We start from the raw sequence: 22,210 nt of genomic DNA, 5'->3' as shown, positions 1-22,210 counted from the left end.
AAAACCCCCATAAAATTTTTATGGGGTGCACAAATTTCACTATAATTTTTTTTTAAGATTTTCCTGCCATAAGAATGCCACTTGTCCATTTTCAATAAAAAATATCTAATAGTTTTCGATATATTCGAAAAAATCAATTTTCATTTTGTAACTTCAAAGGGCTGTAACTTTTTTTATGTGCATATTTGTATTAAGGTAAATTAGGTTCATTCGAACTATTTTTGGTCTCAGAATATGTGATTTAATTTATGACCTGTATTTTCGGTACACCCTGTATTTCCAAAAATTTCAAAAGTTTATTTAAATTATTGTGACATTCTGTATAGTAAATGTTTTCTTGGTGGCTCCAGGTTTCTAAGTAATACACAACCAAACTTCCTTAAAATATTTGTCGGGATTATGTTATTGATTACTTTGTGCCCTCGCCTTTCCTTTCTTGTTGTGCTAAATAGTTTGAACAAGACATAGTTCCGTAATCATCGTTAGGATTATTACGAATGTTCAATTATGTTTACATTAGGATTTATATTAAAAAAAATTTCTTTTTAGATTATCAGTATGAATGGATCTGATTGCATAATTTACAATACGACAGATGATAAGCAAGGGTATAAAATTTAAACGAAGAACAGACCAAAAAAGCCATATCCGTATTAAAAACGGCCGCGCCCCAGGGCCGGAAGGAATACCTGCAGAACTACTTAAAAATGGTACTGATAAATTAGCTAAAATAATAACAGCATTAATGAACAGATTTTTAAATGGAGAACCGGTACCACAGACATGGAAAGAAGGTTGGGTAACATCTATACATAAGAAAGGTGATAAACAAGATCCAAATAACTAGAGGTATTACCGTAACTAGTACACTAAGTCGACTGTACCTACTGAAGAATTCTAAAAGATCTAATATGTGAAGAGTACCATCCCTACAAATCAGAGAAACAAAGCGGCTTTAGGGCAGGTAGATCCACAATAGACAACATTTTCTCTATAACTTAAGTAATAGAAAAAAGGCTGTCAAGAGCCCAAGAGTTGCATTTAGAAGATGGTAGATCTAACGAAGGCATATGACACGGTCCCCATTAATAGACTATGGGAAGTACTAGAAAAGACCAGCATAAATGTATCTATTATACAGGCACTCAAAGAATTATATAGAAACTCGACATCCGAAATTAAAAGCGGAAATAAAATATCAAAAGGTTTCCTGGCCACTAAAGGTCTAAGGCAAGAATGCTGTATATCGCCAGTATTATTCAATATATATATTGATGAAGACCTTAGACAATGGAAGAAGAAGTGCAATGGAATGGGACTACCGATAGAAGATGCGATACTCTATACGCTACACTAAGCAGATGACCAAATTGTAATTGCACAGGACAAAGAAGATCTGGAATATATGACAAGGAAACTAATAGAGGAATATATAAAATGGAGCCTGGAGGTGAATACCAAAAAAACACAATATCTATGCGTAGGACGGGAAGAAACGGAGAACCTGAACCTGGAACAGGAGACAATTACAAGCGGCAATGAATACATATATCTGGGAATAAAACTAATTAGTACAGGACGAAACAAAGAAAATATTAAGGAAAGGATAGTAAAGGGAAAACGGGTGATAGGAGCCCTGAATTCGGTACTGTGGCAAACGACAAACGTTTTCGGACCCGCCTTAACGAACTCCACTGTACTGAAGATCAAATATAATATGGTAGGGGTACATTTTCAGGTTACAAGGTTTCTCCCCATGCCATAATCTGGTGCGTTTGAGTAAATGCAAAAATCCCTGCTTGGACTCCCCTACAATAAGTTTTTACCTTTAATGAAAAAAAAAAAAATTGTGGAAAATAAAAATAACAAATAAAAAATTAGGTTATTTGAATGTCTCACATAAATTTTGATGTGAAAAATAGTATAAACTCGACTTGCAATTAAAGTAATTACGAATTAATTCCAATTTAACTTTTTTCTATTAGACTTGTTTTCTATTTAGCCCGATCAGGGAATGCAAAATTTTACGAAAACCTCCAAAAAAATAAAGTAAGGATGAAAATTTGGGAATAGGTAGTTGAAATTGTTTATTATTATATAAGAAAAAGTTTACAATTCTACATCCCCTCCATTCTACAAAAATTGGAAAAAATATACGTTCAAAATAAGTCCGGAATTGGATAAAATGACTAATTCTAAGTAACTTTTGTTCTATAGAGATTTTTTACTAAGTCAATACTTTTCGAGTCATTTGCGAGTGAATGTGTTCATTTTTAAAATGTTTTTGGACGGTTTTTCGGAGATAACTCAAAAAGTAAGTATTTTAGCGAAAAAATATTCTTAGTAAAAATATAGCTTATAAAAAATTGAAAAAAATGGTGTATGCGTGAGGTCTACAGACCCAGTAGAAGCAGAGTTGCAGCTAATGAAATGTAGGTTCTTCTTCGTCAAATTCCAAATCGAATATTTCAATGTGAAATAACCAAAAAACGGAGCACTTTTCGGGGAAAATTTATTACAACATTTTTAAAGTGTTTAAAAAAATGTTTATTTTTGTTTTTTAAATAAACTTCTAACATTAAAAGTAAGTGAGTTACGCTCAAAATATTGTTGGTCCCTTTTATTTTTTGGTAAAAAAATGGCGAAAATCACCCCTTACTTAGCTTCTCAAATAGAATTAATCGTTACCGCTTTAGAAATTACTTTACTTATGTATTGTTTATATTATCTATAAGTTTCATTGGTTTAAAGTGCTCAGTTTTGAAAAAAATTGGTTTTAAAATAAAACATTTTTTAATTTTGAAAAAAATCGTAATTGTTTATGGGATTAACTTAAAAACAATTAGGAATACCAAAAATCTCAAAGAGTAATAAAATGTACGTTTTGCTTTTCAGAATATTTTTGATTTTTGTTTTCTTGTTAGACAAAAATTGGTTATGCTATGGCTGTTCAAAATTTGCCTAAACTCGTGATTAGTTATCGTTCAAGCCACTTTAACTACAGCTTTTTCAAAATGAAGCACTTTGAACCGATGAAACTTACAAGTCATATAAATAATACATAGACAAAGTAACTTGTGAAGTGGTAATATTAAAATGTATATGTGATGCTAATTAGGTGGTGATTTTCGCGATTGTTTTACCAAAAAATAAAAGGGACCAACAATATTTTGAGCGTAATTTACTTACTTTTAATATTACAAGTTTTTTTAAAAAACAAAAATAAACCTTTTTTTAAACACTTTAAAAAAGTTAAAATGAATTTTCCCCTGAAAGTGCTCCGTTTTTGGGTTATTTGACATTGAAATATTTGATCTGGAATTTGACGAAGATGAACCTACTTTTCATTAGCTGCAACTCTGCTTCTACTGGGTCTACAGACCTCATGTGTACACCATATTTTTAAATTTTTTATGGGCTATATTTTTGCTAACAATATTTTTTTTCGCTAAAATACTTACTTTTTAAGTTATCTCAGAAAAACCGTCCAAAAACATGTTTTATTTTATTAAACATGAACATATTCACTCGCAAATGACTCGAAAAGTATTAGTGAAAAATCTCTATAAAAGAAAAGTTGTTTAGAATTGGTCATTTTATCCAATTCTGGTCTTATTTCGAATGTGTTTTTTTCATCTTCGAGAGGGGGGTATTCACCTCCATTTTTGTAAAATGGAGTGCTCAATGTAGAATTGAAAACTTTTTCTTATATAATAATAGACAATTTCAACTACCTATGCCCAAATGTTCATCCTTCCTTTATTTTTTTGGGGTCAGATTGTTCTTTGTTCGGGATAATTGGATAGTTTTGTCAGAAATCGCGATAAATAGATTTTTATGTTTTAAATTCGCCTTAACTATTTTGTTACAGGCACTGGAGCTCGTCCCAAAACGTGAATGTATGAAATTGAGCATTAGCAAAATGAATTCATAAAACCGAACGTTCAAACTTTACTTAAAAGTCACAAAACTGCCAAGTTTTCAACAAAACTTTTTGGCGAATCTATAACAACTTTGACGTGATATTTCTTCGTGTACAATTACATCTTCAATTCAATTAACCCTGCTGTCCTGTTCGGGTCTATTTGACCCAAAAAATAATTTATTTCTTATTTTTCAAATTATTACGCGGCGTACCGATTTGGTGTTTCGTGACTTTATTACCTAATATGAGGTCTTTCAATTGCATATGAGATAAACATTCAACTTCCTGATTTTTTTGATAAAAATGAAATTGTTACCTAGGGTACGTTCGGGTCAATGTGACCCGCGTATTTAAACCGTTAAAAATTACCTGTGTATGTGTGTTTAGTTGGCAGTATTCTAAATTAGCAGTACCTGTGTGTTTGTCAGCCGGATACGTCTGTAAATAAAAACAGGTTTCTGCAAGCTAAAACTTGTAAAATAAAGTGTAGTATAGCTGGACGATGTTGCAAACCAAATTATAAATATGACCAACTGGAAAGACATGAATAAAGTTAGTTTCCAAACATACATTGGTCTTTTATTTTTAGCTCGAGTTTATAAGTCCCATGGTGAATCAACTAAAAGTTTATGGAATGAAGAAACGGGTCGTACCATATTTCGATCAACAATGTCGCTTGATATATTTACAAAAAGTTTGCAAGTATGTAATACGTTTTGATAACAAAACTACTAGACAGGATAGAAGACGTTTTGATAAACTTGCGGCAATACGTGAAATTTATGAAACATGGGTAGAAAATGTAAAAAGAAATTTTAACCCTGATGAAAATGTTACCGTCGATAAGCAACTAGTTGACTTTAGAGGTCGCTCTCCCTTCAAATGGTACATTCCAGCAAGCCAGCGAAATATGGCACAAAACTTTGGGGTTTATGTAATTATGAACAGTAAAACTTCTTATGCTCTAAAATTGCAGATCTATACAGAAATGCGTGTGACTTGAGTAGTGTGACTTGAGTAGTGATTTGGAATGCCACAATATAACGTGTATAATAACTTTTTTACATCGTAAAATTTAGGACAATTTCTTCTAAAACAAAGTAAATATAATGCCGGGGATTATAAGTAAAACAAACCGGAGCTTTCAGCAAAAATCGCGAATAAAGAAGTTCATAGCTCGTCTTTTTTGCTTCATGCAAGATTTGACAATATTCCCAAAAATAATAAAAATGTTGTTCTTATGAGTACTTTGCATCATGAATCGATGCATCATGCATCACTTTCATCAAATGAAAAAGCCCCAAATTATTTTAGATTACAATTCCAATAAGGAAGCAGTGGATACTCTAGATTAGCTTGTGGGCACGTATACATGTGAGAAGAGATAAATCGCTGGCCAATGATTGTTTTTTATAATCTACTGGACATTTCTGCCTACAACGCGTTCGTGTTATGGGCATCAATAAATATCCAATGGAATACCAATAAATTGGGAAAACGGCGAATTTTTCTTGAGGAATTGGGAAAAAACTAATGAATCCAGTCATCATTTCCAGAAAAAATATACCAATAATTAAAGGCTCTTACGAATTGGTAAAAAGGACACGAGCAGGAACAAGTAGACAAGATGGAAATGCTAGTGAACCGTCTATTAAATCTAACTCCCCCTGCTAAACGAACACGCTGTAAACTTGCCGTAAAAACGATAACAAGACTAATTATTATGTTGTATTATATCACAAACATATTTGTAAAATCCATTCTTTTTATTACTGTCTCAGTTGTAAACTGAATTAAGTTTTTGTAGATATTTGTTACTAGGCTTTTTTGAAAGAAAAAAATGCCTTTTGTTTTTGTTAATTAGGTTTAATTTACATTAACAACATAATTTTGGTTTATTAACCATAATTTCTTGTTAATAAAGTTTTATTTATCACCATTAGCTTATTTTATTTCGATTAAGGAGCGTAAACCATAGTTGGGTCATATTGACCCGAACAGTACATTTGTGTAGTTGACTCGAACGGGACAGCAGGGTTAAATAACTTTACAGTATACATCCCCAACTTTTAAGTAAACATATTTATTTATTACTATAAAACAAATTTTTTGAAAAAAATTGTTCATAACTTATAACGTTTATAACATAACAAATTAATTAATATTAATTGCAAAAGGGTCATGCAGATATTTTCATGTGCTACCCCAAATTAAAAAAAAACATTGAAATTGGCCCATTATTAACCAACAGATTGCAAACTATTTTCTTCACTTTTCAGGCACAAAGTTTTCATGTAGGCCGCTACGAAATTCATTTTTGTTTTAATATTCCATAATTTTTACTTTATACAGGCCGTATTAACCAAAATATCGGCCGTATCAAAAGACCCTTACCAACCAAAACTTTTAAAAATAGTGCAAGCCGTTTCCTAGATAATTGAGGCGTTTTAAAAGAAAAGTGTATAAAAAAGATTTACATATGGGTTTTCAAGCCTCGAAAATGCATATTTTTGCATTTTTCAGATTTTAAATCGTTTATAACCCGAAAACTGTCAACTTTTGAGAAAAATGACAACAAACCTTTTTTGTTTTGAATGGCCCAAAAAATCCAAAAAACTGGTAAGTTTGGAATTTGTTTAAAAAAAAAATGTTTAAACAATTTCTGCCCAAAAATTTCTCTTGGCACCCTTCAAATTTGTTCTAAGTAGACATTTATGAACAGGAATACACAAAGAAACCAAATCAGAAATCTGTTCATACTTTCACTTTGAGTGCACTAAAAAATCAGAAAGAAGTTGAATTGATCACCGATTACTATGATTTTTCTCAATTTTTTTGAACAGGTAGATTATTTTGTAGAAGCAGTTAAAAGATTATTCACACTTTGTAAAATTTATTTGAGTATTACAAAAGTGTATAACGGAGTATTAGGCCAGGGTATTAAGACAAAAATATCCCTGTTCGTGACACTTCAACAGCCAGGGTACTGAAGCGTTTTTTCGACAGGTAGTACCTATAAGAACAAATTGTAACTATTTCCTGCGTATGATCTGGCGTCCGTTTTTATGTATAAACAATTTTGTGTCAAAAAACGGCCTTTTTTCAGAGTTAGACATGGTTTTCTTAGTACAGACATCTTCGAGAGAATGGAAAAAGCTTTAAAATGGCGTGTTACAAAGCTTAATAGACATACTAATTTATTGTTAATATAATTGCGAAAAAGCACGAAATTTCAAAAAAATTAATTTCCTAATAACTATTTTAAAATTAACTGTACAGCTTTGAAATTTCTGTCAAATGAGGAATATTTGGTGCTTAATATTTGGTGTTTAAATTTTATTTCAGTTGTTTATCCGAGAGAGCTTTTTTTGCAGTAACATAAGTCAGAAAAAAATGATTTTAAAACCTTTATACAGGTATCAAATTAAAGAGCATGAGCTAATCTTTCAAATTGGTTTAAAAAAGTGAATAAAAATTGCACTTATTAGTAATAAATAATTATGCAAAAGTATTGTCAATCATTCCTTATAAACTTTCTAAATAACTTTTTTCAAAAAAATCTATTTTTTACTTTTTTAAGCGTGTTTTAGGTGCACAACTACCATGTAATGTTACGTATATGATAATCGATGAAAACTTGTAATAAATATACAGAGTGAGACTGTAATTTGGAATAAATTCAATATATCCAATACTAATTGTTGAAGTTATACTTCTTTACGATCGAGAGTGAAATTTTATAATACCGGGCGCATGCGCACAGAGACAGTATGTAGTTCGATGCTAATCTCTCAAGATATGTATGTATCAGCGCTGTCAGCGCAAATAAGTCATTAAAAGGATATATCATTGTTTTTAGTAAATGTATTATTTATTATAATTTTTGTATCTTTGGATTTGTCTTGCTCGGGAATAAGATATTTTATAATAATAGTAAGTATGTATATATAAAGTATTTTTGTATACTTCACTTGGTCTATTAAATTTGTCAGTATGTATGAGAAATCTTGTAACCTGTCAAAGCGAAGGGAATATAGCTCAGTGGGAGAGCGTGTGACCGGAGATCGAGAGGTGTTCAAATCCCCGACGATTCATTTTTTTTTATTTTTGGTATCGTTTTAATAAAAAAAATTTTAAAAGTGGTAGGCAGGAAATTTAGTTTAATATTTAAATAAAATACAAATAACCTGTTAAGTATATTTATTTCTTTGACATTATATAATAGAAGTATAACTTCTTACGTGCGTACAAAGTACACACACCTTCTTTTTTTGTTTGAAAATTGCTTACACCCGTCGATTAGTATTTCAAATTGTCCTTTTTGACATAGAATAATAATGTATACAGGGTGCCCCAATTTAGAGATATGACGTGATCGTTAATTTTCTTAAGTGGCAACAATGTCATTTTGATAGCTATTTTGATGGGGTGTGTAAAGTTATACATAACTGCAAAATATCAAATTTTTATTCTCTACTATTTACAAGATAATAACAAATAACAATGTTATGTCTGTAATTCGGAATAAATTCAATAATTCAAACACTAATTGTTTTTTTGAAAAATGCTTAGACCCGTCGATTAGTATTTCAAATTGTCATTTTTAACATACGATAATAATGTATACAACGTTTCCCAATTTAGAGATATAACGTCATCGTCGATTTTCCTAAATAACAACACTGTCATTTTGATAGCTATTTTGATAGGGTGTGTAAAGTTATACATAACTGCAAAATTTCAAATTTTTATTCACTACCATTTACAAGATAATAAAAAATAAAGGAGTTATCAAATAACAGTAATCAAACAAGTAATCAAATAATAACTCATAATGTTGCCCATTGACTATTTGACAATAACTGAGGGCAAGATTATGAGCATTTGCTTAATTGAAATAATTAAATTCAATTATTATTTGATTACTTGTTTTTCATAAATTTGTTATTTTTTATTATCTTTTAAATGGTAGGAAATAAAAATTTGAAATTTTGCAGTTATGCATACCTTTACACACCCTATCAAAATAGCTATCAAAATGATAGTGTTGCCATTTAAGACAATCGACGATGACGTCATATCTCTAAATTAGGACACCATGTATACATTATTATTGTCAAAAATGACAACTTGAAATACTAATCGAAGGGTCTGAGCATTTTTCAAAAAAAAATTAATATTTTAATTATTTAATTTATTCTAAATTACAGGTATAACTCTGTTATTCTTTATTATCTTGTAAATCGTAGAGAATAAAAATTTGATATTTTGCAGTTATGTATAACTTTACACACCCTATCAAAATAGCTATCAAAATGACAGTGTTGCCATTTAAGAAAATTAACGATGACGTCATATCTCTCAATTGGGATACCCTGCATACATTATTATTGTATGTCAAAAAGGACAATTTGAAATACTAATCGACGTATCTGAGCATTTAAAAAAAAACGATTAATATTTGAGATAATAAATTTATTCCAAATTACAGACTAACTCTGGATATAATTTATTATATTAAAAAATAAAAAGGTTATAAGGAAAAATTTACCATACTTTTTCATAATTATTTATTACTAATAAAGGCATGTTTTATTCATCTTTTTTAAACTTATTTGAAAATTTAACTCATGCTTTTTCATTTTTCACCTGTAGAACGGTTCTAACATCAATTGGGATAAACAATTTGAATAAAATTTAAACAATTGAATGAAACGCTTTGAAGTTTTTGTCACATATTAAGCACCAAACAACCCTCATTTGAAATAAATTTCAAAGCTGTACACTTATTTTTACAGCAGTTATTGCAAAATTAATTTTTTTGAAATATCGACCTTTTTTGCAATTATATTAACAATAAATTAGTATATTAGACCTTATAACACGCCATTTTAATGCTTTTTCCATTCTCTCGAAGATGTTTGTACTAAGAAAACTAGAAGTCTGACTGTTTTTCATTAATTTGAAAAAAAAGTCCGTTTTTTGACACTAAATTGTTTATAGATAAAAATGGCCGCCAGATCCCACGCAGGAAATAGTTACAATTTGTTCTTATAGGTATTGTCGATACCTGTCGAAAAAACGATTCAGTACCCTGGCTGTTGAAGTGTCATGAAAAAAACCTTATTACCCTGGACTACATTAGATACAAAGAGGAACTCCTCGCCATTCATGATATTAAAGTTTATGGATGTAAATTGATATTGAACTTAACTCTCAACTGGTATGATTGACCCACCAAAATTTAGTTTGACAATTTAACCAGTATTTCAATCAGCGCACGATACTGGGCATCTAATTCTCCTATTTTCTACAGTACTCTCAGTTGAACTATAACCATTGTAAGTGCAAGAATTTGGGTCACATTTGATCCAATATACATTTAGTGACATTATTTTTTGTTTTACTGTTTTAAATAATGGACTGCTGCAACAGACCTCTTACAGAACATGGACTGGAACAAGAGGCTTTAGACGCTTATGAGAGTAAGTTAAGTAATCATGAGAGTGATTAAGGCCCGGTTTCACCAACAGATCTTAAGCTTAAGTCGAGAGTATCATAAGAATTAATATAATATAATTATAATATATTACAATAAGAATACCATAATATAATAATAGATATAATTGATAATAAGGTAAGAATCTAAAATTATGGTGCAACGCGTATATGATACTCAAGGAGGCCCTATTTATAAGTAGAGCTTAGTTAATCTGGAACTTAAGATCTGTTGGTGCAACCAGGCATCAGTGTTGTAGGCATCAGAAAATGAGCAGCTAAAAATGAAGAGGGAGAATTTAACATAAAAGGGCAGTATTTTTTAGACAATTTATTATTTCTTTGGGAAGAGAATAAGGACCACCTTAAAATAAGGGGGTAAATCAGAGATATTCAAATTGACCTTCGAGATATTGATAAGTCTTCAAATAATTTAAAGAAACAAAATAATATACTTTTTGACTAAAATACTTAATTTTATTTATTTTTTTACAAGACGAACATATATACGGAAAAAGGAGAATTTAATAAGATTGTTGTTTTTTAAATATCTCTATACTCTGGGCTAATTAGCAAAATACAAGGAAAAGTTATTTGCCAGCAATTTTATTGCTGGGATCGAATCTTATGATTGTATATATTAATAATATAGGTATGCAAAGTCAGCAGATAGTGTGCTACTTTTTTTTATAAACAAAATGGCGCCCGAAAATTATGTTTTTTTTTTAATTTTTGCTCTATAACTATAAATATTTTAACTTTTCACCAAAAACACCCAAATAAAAATTCACCGTAATTAAATTCTGCATAGAGGCGTGTTTCTGCCGATTTAGTTCGACGAAAATTTTCCCCGGAAAATGCGCGTTTTTCCAACAAAATTTTAATTTTCAACTCAAATTTTAGATAAGTAATTGTTTATCAATAATTAAATAACTTGGTAGCATAAAAGTGCTTTTCGTATGGATTATAATTCCAGAAGCCGAGGGAAATTGAATGAACGGTTTAGCAACAATTAAATTGTTAATTAAAAATTTACGGTCGCTAAAATAACCACAATAATTATGATATATAAAAATAACTATGATTTTTGTATAAAAAGACACTGTACCTGTACCTATCTAATGTACTTTACAGAATTGAAATTGGACTATTTAAGCGGCCTCAGGAATATTTTAAAATTATATACAATTTTTGGCTTATAAACAAATAGAATATCTCGGGAAATATTAAATTAAATTAATTTATGAGAACGGTATTGGAAAAAACAGTGGCAGGACGCTTTTTTTAAGAGAAAAAACGTTTAATTGTGATGCGTGGTTCCTGAGATAGTTGACCGACATTTACGGCAAAGATATAAGCAACAGGATCATAATTTTCGAACCATCACCTTTGTATTTGTATCCTCTTTCTTCACATTAATTTTCATATCTTGAAAATAATCATAACATGTATTATTATAATAAAAACTATCGATATTACGAGTGAAAATTGCCAAAAATAGCAAAATTTCAATCAAAAATCAGGTTGGAGAAAATGTAATCTCAAAGTTCAAAATCGGTATATGTTAAAAAAATGCATTTTCTCGGCCTCCCATGGAGCAATTTTCTTCATTCTTTTTTTGTTTATACGCAGCCAACTCGAGCCAGCAACTCGAGCCAACTAACTAACGCATTACTAAATGTCAAACTTGCTTTTGTTTTGTTATAATAGATTAATTTATTTATAAGGAACAAAACTACATATTTTTCCAGTTGTAGACTTTTTTTAGATAAACTTACTACAAGTGTACTTTTTAACGTTAAAAACACAAATATCCTCATTTGAAAGCTGTATAATTATTTAAACAATTTTTATTTAAACAAACTAAAAATTTTGTTATGATAAATAAATTAATTTATTAGAACAAAACAAAACCAACTTTGACATTTAATAATGCATTAGTTAGAGTACTTGTGTTACTTGGGAACAAAAAAAGAATAAAGAAAATTGCTCCATGGGAAGCCGAGAAAATGCATTTTTTAACGTATACCGATTTTGAACTTCGAGAATACATTTTCTCCAACCTAATTAATTTTTGATTGGAATTTTGCTATTTTTGGCAATTTTCACTCATAATGTCGATAGTTTTTATTATAATAATGTATGTTATGATTATTTTAAAGATATGAAAATTGGTGTGATGAAAGAGGATAAAAATAAAAAGGCGATTGTTCGAAAATTATGATCCTATTATTTATATATTTGCCGTAAATGCCGGTCAATTTTGACCGGTTGTATCTCAGGAACCACTCATCACAATTAAACGTTTTTTCTTTTAAAAGAAGCGTCCTGTCGCTTTTTTTTAATACCGTTTTCATGATTTAATTTAATTGAATATTTCCCGAGATATTCTATTTGTTTATAAACCAAAAAATTGTTTATAATTTTAAAATATTCCTGAGGCCGCTTAAATAGTCCAATTTCAATTCTGTAAAGTACATTAGATAGGTACAGGTACAGTGTCTTTTTATACAAAAATCTTTGTTTTTCTTATGTATCATAATTATTGTGGTTATTAGAGCGACCGTAAATTTTTAATTAACAATTCAATTGTTGCTAAATTGTTCCATCGGTTTCTGGAATTATAATCTATGCGAAAAGAGCTTTTATATTACTAAGTTATTTAATTATTGATAAACAATTGCTTATCTAAAATTTTAGTTGAAAATTAAAGATTTTGTTGGAAAAACCCGCATTTTCCGGGGAAAATTTTCGTCGAGGTAAATCGAGAAGAACACGTTTCTATGCAGAATTTAATTACGGTGAATTTTTATGTTTTTGGTGTATAGTTAAAATCTTTGGAGTTATAGTGCAAAAATTAAAAAAAAACACGATTTTCGGGAGCCATTTTGTTTATAAAAAAAGTAGCACACTATCTGCGGACTTTGCATACCTATATTATTAATATATACAATCATAAGATTCTAAATTACTAATAACTTTCAGAAATTAAAATTGCTAAATAACTTTTCCCAAAAATGGCCTATTCTCCGATAATCTGCTCAGACTATTATTATTTTGTTAGGTTTTGTAACAACGTGTACAAAAAATTCAATGTGTATGTTTAATTCATAATAATAAGGTATATAATCTACATACATTCATTTTCTTCTTTTATATTTTTCCTAAACGTTTAATTAATAAAATACACTAATAACAACATAACATATTTTGCATATTATGTAAAATCGTGCAGGAATTGTACTCGTGGGGCACCATTGACTCAACATACCTTAGAAGGTTAACTAGACCACCATACTAGCATTAATTTAAAAAGCATAGCGGAGGGTCAGGCGCCTTCGGTTTATGTTAAGGTGGAGCCATTTTTAGTCAGTCCGGTCGTGCTCTATATTTTGTATTAAATTATTTAAATAGTTGTAATTTCTGACCTAAGAATAAATCTAAGTTATCAATAATGAATGTAATAAATATTAAATGTACCTATTATATTACATAGTACATAATTATGTTACATAATATTTAACTAATAACTTTAACAAATATGTTGTTAAAGTTAATTTTGAGTGTTAAAGTTATTTTGGTAATTTTAATTGCGAAAACACCATCGTTTTCTTTCCGACGCGCGACGTGTGGCAACTCTGCCGCTAACGCAAGACGCACTCGGCGCTCGCACAACACAAGGAAAATAGGAAATAGGTTAGTATTTCTTCATTTTTCTCCCCGCTCCCTCCCCGACTAGGCGACCCGATGTCTCGGTAGATTTTAACCTACATTTTCACAGAGTAGGGAAAACTAATGGCAAGTCATTTAATGGATGTGTGCGTATACAGGACGGGTTTTGTTTGTAAGTTTGTAGATGTGTTTCCATTAGGGAAACATAACTCTTATACAACAGAAAATCCATAGGGATATCAAGTATGGTCCTTGATAATTTTATCTACAGTTATGAAAAACCTCAAATAATTGGATCAACAAAACTGTTGTTGGTGGTTCTTTACTTAGGTGGTTCTTTACTTCTCAATTTCAGAAAAATATTTTTTCTACGACCGTTTAAAGGGGTAAGCACAAAATCTTGGTCCAATGCTATTTAAATGCATTATTTTTTTTCGAATCCTGAGAAAAGTAATAAATATTTTTGAAAAATTTAAACGCAGAATGAAAGATTGCATTATTGCCGAGAGCCGAAAGTCTGTTAGAATAAACAAAGAGTTTTTTTAATAAACTCTTGCTCTAAGTTTTCTCTATTTTGCAACCCCTGTAACTTATTAAAATAAACATTATATAGTATGGTATAACTAGATACAAACCCAGACATCCAAAGTGAAAGTTATCCATCAACACCAAATTGTTCTATATGGTCCACATAATGTTAAAAAACAGTCACACCATTTTGAGCGTCGGGTTTGGGGAGGGGGGGTGTAACAAAAATACTACTTTGCAGTAGTATTTGTTGAACTAAAATGATAAGATGAAATGAATGAAGGAAGGGTGATGAACTGATAATGGAAGTATGGAGAGACAGAGGCAAACTGAATAGAGTTGGCTAGCTATAGATGCAAGAGAGCAACTTGACACTCAAGGATGGATACGGCTCGTTTGCATGCCTGTCGAAGAACAGTAGATCAAAGTAGAGAGTGATGATAACTAAGAAGGGAAATATTAAGATAAGAATATATGCTCAGAAAATAGATTAAATAAATATAATAATATAATAAAAATAGAAGAATATAAGAGATAAATACAATAGACTGAATTATGGGCGCCAGAAGTTTGGATAGACCAAACTTCCAGGTATCTTACACTGCTGTTAAATATTAAATATATTAAATTATTAAATTCAAAAATGGGAAAAAAAATAATTGGTATACAAAACAAATAAATATTTATTAAATATAACTACTTAGATTTTTGACAACCTCTGAGTTAGAAAATACAAATTATGTAACTATAAAATGACAATGGGAAATAATTACCTATCTAAGTATAAATATAATTACCTATTAAATTAGTATTGGAGTAGCTTTTCTAGGAAGCATACCCCCAACTTACATATACCAGGTTAAATAACAACCTTCACCAAATATTGTACGATTAAAATACGTACAGCAACGCTAAACTACAAACCAATGAACATTAATATAAACTCTTAAAGAGTTAAATAGGCACCAGCCTCCTTAATGTGAATCTACGGTCTACTTGATATATAAAAATCAGTTGCTTCGACGCGTAGTCACTAAAAATTTATCACAAGTAAAATGGATAGCTATTCAAAGGGAATAGCGTCCAGGGATATAATTAAAAAGTTAAATAAATGAAGTTAAGTAAAAAGTTAAGCAAATAAGTTTAATTAATTAGAATGATTGGCTAAAGTACGTTAAAGTTATATGAATAAGTTAATAAATTAAGCAAATTAAGAGGAAAAAGTATATAAATTTAAATTGATAAGTGGAGACAAGCAAGGTTAGTACTAAAAATATAAAGTTAATTAAGTAAATAAATGATACAAGTAAATTTCAGGTAATATATAAAGGTAAAGAGAATCTCATATGGGGAAAAGATGATCTGAGCTCAAACCTCTTTGACCAGAGAGTTTACTGGTTTGGGGAACACTATCAACTATTACAGATATATAAAAACAATATGCAACTTAAATATTGAAACGAAATATGTGCGATAAACTATAAAACTTAATCATCAAAATAAATGTCCCGAGTCTTATACAAAAAAATGAATGTGGTGTAATAGTGGAAGTGACAATCACTAGCAGATACCAAGTGTCCCAAAACAAACCCTATATGGTCCCCGAGAGTGTCCTTGCTACGGATTCCAAAATCCCTGGTAGGCGAATTAGCACAGGGATGGTGCTAGCTTGTACCAATTAATATACCGATGCCCTTCTGGGGTGCAGAGGGCAGGATACAAAGTAGGTATGGGGGAGGTTCTCCAGGCTGGTCTCCAAATGACCTGGCTTGGCGTAGAACGGTTGCTCCCAGTTGTGAGGGGAGCTGACGGACTGGTTACAGTTTAATATTTCCCCCAAGTGGCGGATGACATGACTTCCAATTCCTCCGGGATCTCCCAAAACTTAGTCTCCTAGCTTCTCCAAAACACCACAAATAATTTGCCACTAAATATCACTTATAAAAGCTTGAAACTATTGTGTTAAAATTTCCGTCCTTTTCAATCAGCCATCCGCCACTTTTCCGTTCTAGCGTACCAAGCGAAGTCCTTTATTTCCCGTCGTTAGACGAGGAGCCTCACAGAACGAAACTCACATGACAGCGAATGGTGTCTAATACCAACTGAAGTACTTGTGCCACCTAATAGTTAAGTATGACGTCAGTCAAATATTTATTTTAGTTAGATCTTATTATTTTTAAGTATAATTTAATGACAAACCGTTATTAAAATTTAAATAAAATAACTATAAAGATAATTAAAGTTAACGGACTGTTATATTCCCCTTCTACTCGGGGAAAAAAAAAATTTTAAACAAAATTTTTTTTTTTTTTTAATTCAAAATATTAATAACCAAGTGGTAATAATCTATCATTCTACGTTGACCCGCAAGATTACAAGTAACCACAAATTAGGGATCAGGGAAAGAAGGATGATTACTACACCAAAACTATGAATCGGAAAAGATGACTCGAAGTCATATTAAAATGTCATCGACATTTTGTCTGCAAACCAAAACATAAGCTAAATAATGTACTAAAGTTCATAATGACAAATAAATGTCGAATTGGCACTAAGTCCAAAATTGAACTATCCATGGACATCAAATTTAAAAAGGGTATATCCAAGGACGAACAACCAGGCAAAGGTATGAGCCAATTCGCACCATAAACCAAATAAATATACTAAAGTAAGACAAAAGAAATCAACAACTGAAATAAGTGAAGAATGGAACACTTCATCCAAAATTGAACTACCAATGGACACCAGATTCGTAATAGCATATCCAGAGAAGAACAATCAGGAATATTTATGGAACAATTCTCACCAGTGCCAAATAATACAAATAGTAAGCATATCAAAATTATCCAAAAACTCATTAATCAAAATAAATGTGGAATCGGACACTTAATCCAAAGTCGGACTATCAATGGACACCAGATTCATAAAGCATATCCACAGAAGGACGACCAGGAAGATTTATGGACCAATTCACACCAATACTAAATCACATAAATTAATTAGGCCTATGTACAACCACAACCGGTAATACGAGCCTATACAACCAAATAAACAAAATAGGTGAGGACTCGGATGCTTTATCCAAAATCGGACTATCAATGGACACCAGATTTATAGGAGCATATCCAAAGAAGAACGATCAGGAAGATTTGTGTACCAATTCTCACTAATACTAAATAAACTAAATTAGGTCCATCGACTCAAGTAAGTCGTTGACTAACTAAAATTGGTCCGTGCTGTTGTTCACTAGCTATAGCTGATAACGTACCAATTGTAATAAAAAAAAATCTAAAAGGTGAACTGACAAGGTCTATGACACCATGATAAATGATAGAAAAAAAAATATGACAAGAACGAGCAACCAATTTGGAATAAAACTGTAGATTCATACGTTCTCGCATACATAGAATTATCCAGGAAATATTCCTGAATCTCAACAACAAACTAATGCCTCAGGAAAGAAGAGGAAATCTACTAAAATAAGCAATTCATTTGTCCAAACACCTCAAATACTAAAAGGAACCTACTACCTATGAAGTACGGGACATAATGTAAACTAAATATTCCCTATCAAATGCTAAAAAATGTAACTGGAATGATTGGAATAATTACACAAGGATGGTCAGGACATGTGGCCAACATTTCCTGACCAGAAATATTTTGATGAATAAACATCTGCGTACTCTGCTATGAAAACATAGGTTACGAAATCGGATAGCAGTGATCAGTTGCTGAATTTCGAACCCACGCATTCACTAGGTTACCTAGGAACCCAAATTACAGAGCATTGGCAGACTAGTTCTTAAGAAGAAATCCATACATACATCAGAATTCCAAACTAATTCCAGAATCATACTGTGTAGGGCATAAGGATATAAATTATTATAAAGTATTTAGGATATCTGTGACAAATGTTGATAAAGTAAACCAATATAAAATTAAGAACCACCCCATCTTTCCAATATGGCAAATCTAATAACAAGATAATAAAAGATACATATAAAAAAAATAGTATGTAGTCAAATATCAAAAATACAACACACAACCTGAGATAAGTAGTGTATAATATTCTTAGTTCCATAGTTCCATACCAAATATCAATATTAAACCAACGTACTTGCATGAGCTTACATATTCAAATATATAAATATACAATAATCAACAACCCTTCTATGCTAAGGGGTAGGTGCACAATCTAAAAATTACAAGTAGGATTTTATTAACTGGGTAATCCTACTAACAGTATTAATAATTAATAATGTTGATGCATAATAATTAAAATGCAACATTAATAATGAAAAAAAAAATGATAAGCTCATACATAAGCGTACTAAAAAAATAATTAACCTAATGATTCATAAATTGGAAGTCATCTAACAACCATGCCAAAAGATAAAAATGGAGATATGTACCTGCTCTATCTGGTGAATAAAATATTAAACTAAAATACTGAATCTTAATAAGGATCGAGCTAAAGACAAATAAAGGAAGAAGTTAGCTCAAACAACCCTATAAAGTTAATCTTCTTCCGAAGATGATGAATCAACCTCATCCATGGTGTTATCAGGCAGTAAATCCTTTATGTGAAATTGTCCAATTCGTTTGTTAGTCGAATTGTCCTTCAATTCATACACTAAAGGAGATATTACCTTCACAACCGTACAGGGAATATATTTCTGGCAAAATTTTGCCGAAATAGCATCACCCTTATTAGACTTTACAAAGTTTCGCTTCAACACTCTATCTCCAACGAAGAATCGCAGATCTCTTTTCCTCAAGTTATACTGCTGCTGGTTCCTTAGATAGGAAGTTTTTAACTTCTTCCGAATGTCAGAAAAAATTTGAGGTAGAGTCTGGAGATCTTCTAAGCGATGAAGGTTATCGGATATCTGAGGGAGATTTGTGGAAGTGTCGGAAATTGTACCAAAATAGTCACCAGATAAAGCAACATTTCTACCAAAATTGAGATATGCAGGAGAACATTGGGTAACCTCATGGACAGAGGTCCTTATGGCTTGAGCTATGGAATGGATATATTGATCCCAAGCTCTGTGATCTGGGAATGTATATGACCTTAGGGCGGTGACGATACTGCGATTCACTCTCTCAGTATGATTGGCTTGAGGATGGTAGGCAGCATTATAAAAGGTCTTCTGGACCTTATATTTAGCTAAAAGATCTTTAAAAGCCTTCGACACAAACTGAGGACCATTGTCACATGACACAATTTGGGGAACACCAAACAACAAAAAGACTTGTTCCTCTAAATATTTCAGAATGGCTGGAGTTGTGGCCTGACGAAGAGGACAAACTACAGGAAATTTGGTGAAATAATCCACAACTACCAAGCAGTAAGTATTACCCTTATAACTACGAGGATAGGGTCCAATGAGATCCAACGAGATCATCTGCCAAGGAAAATTAATGTTCCTAAAGGAACCCATGAGTCCAGCTTGTGGTAAATTACTGGGTTTACAAGTCGCACAAACTAAACACTTAGAAATATACTTTTTGATAGACTTGCGCATGCCAGGCCAATAATATAATTCGGCAATACGATGAAAAGTTTTATAAAAACCAAAATGTCCAGCAGTAACTTCATCATGAAACATACGTAATATGTTCTCCCTATTTGGCGTAGGTACAACTATTTTCCAATCTGACATATTGGATAAGGCCTCTATAGGACTTAAGATATGTTTGTACAGTATATTGTTCTCTACCTTAAAATCAGGATAATTTTGTGGGTCTTGAGTAACCCTATCAATCATATTCTGATACCACTCGTCAGGAGTTAAGGTGGACAAATCTAAGACATTAAGATCATGGACACGGGAAAGAGCATCAGCAACCACTACACCGTTGGCCTTTCGATGAACAATCTTATATGAATAGGCAGCCAGTTTGCATATCCATCGGGAAAGTCTCTGAGATGGGTTTTTCATACTATGAAGCCATACCAAGGAACTGTGGTCCGTAATTATGGTGAAATTACGGCCCTCTAAATAATAACGAAATGCTTCCAACCCATGTATGATAGCTAAGAGTTCTTTCTCAGTGGTGGAATAGTTTTTCTGGGCCTTATTCAATTTCTTACTCGTGTAAGCTATGGGATGTTCCGAGCCATCTTTCAACTGGAACAATACGCCACCAGAAGCAGTATTAGAGCAATCAGTCATCAAATAAAAATGCTCATTAAAATTAGGTGACATCATGACTGGTGCGCTAGTTAAAGCCTCTTTAACGCGCCTAAAAGCTTCATCAGCCTCAGGAGTCCAGGTAATGGTCTGCCCCTTTTTCCTGTTCTTCAAAAGATCCGTAAGAGGTGACAACAAGGTAGAGTATGAAGGTACAAACCGGCGATAATATCCACACATTCCCAATATCCTACGGACTTGGGTGGTGGTCTTAGGTATAGGAAAATTCTTAATAGCAACTATTTTCTCAGGATCAGTCCTTAGACCCTGATTATCAACAACATAACCCAAAAACTTAAGACTAGGACGACAAAACTGACACTTATCCAGATTAATTGTTAGATTAGCTTCCTTAAGACGTAAAAACAATTTATCTAAAATTTCCATATGAAGGGAAAAATCAGGGGTGACTACTAAAATATCGTCCAAATAATAGAAAACATAGGGCTCTAACTGTGGACCAATGACTAAATCCATCAGACGACACATTGTCTGAGGAGCAGAAACAAGACCGAAAGGCATGGTGACAAACTGGAATAATCCTTTACCACTGACAGCAAAAGCAGTATATTTCTTGCTCTCTTCACTCAGTGGGATCTGTAAAAAGGCCTTAGACAAATCAATCGAAGAGATGTATTTGGCATTCTGAAGTTTGCTCAAAATCACGTCGATTCGGGGAATTGGATGAGCATCCCTGTTAGTGGTGATACTGTTTAGTTTTCGACCATCAAAGCAGATCCTGAAGGATCCATCCTTCTTCTTTGTTAACCAGAGTGGGGAACAATAGGACGACGTTGAATGTTCTATGATATTTAAAGCAAGCATCGAATCGACTTCTTTTTCTAAATCTGCCTGCCAGGCTTGAGGTATGGGATACTGATATAATCTGAAAGGAGTAGGATTTCCCACCTCAATAGTGTGAGATATTAATGAAGTACGACCTAGTTTGTCATTTGAAGAAATAGTAGTAAACTGAGAGATCATATTCTCCAATTGCCTTTGTTCAGAACTAGATAAACTGGAAAAATCATGAATAGCACTAAGGGTAGACAGATTAAATTCAGATATGGAAAAAGAAAAATCAGAACAACTTAAGGTGCTATTAAAAGCATTGAAGAAGTCCATACCTAAAATTATAGAATTCTGTACAGAAGGAATAACATAAAATGTAATTTTCCTACATAAATTTGCCACCGTGATTTCAATTTGGAGTTTGCCTGTAATAGATTGGACTGTACCATCTGCAGTAGATACTTGCAAAGATGAAATGGGCATAATGGGAATATTAGCATTTTTCAATAAATTTAATGAATGTGCTCCTATCAATGAAATATTAGAGCCACTATCTAATAAAGCTAAACACGATTGTCCTAAAATTTGAATAGGTAGA

This window comes from Diabrotica virgifera, chromosome 4 (genome assembly GCF_917563875.1).
Source record: "Diabrotica virgifera virgifera chromosome 4, PGI_DIABVI_V3a".
NCBI classification, from domain to species: Eukaryota; Metazoa; Arthropoda; class Insecta; order Coleoptera; family Chrysomelidae; genus Diabrotica; species Diabrotica virgifera.
The sequence above is the reverse complement of the archived record's forward strand: the minus strand, read 5'-3'. Positions refer to the sequence as shown.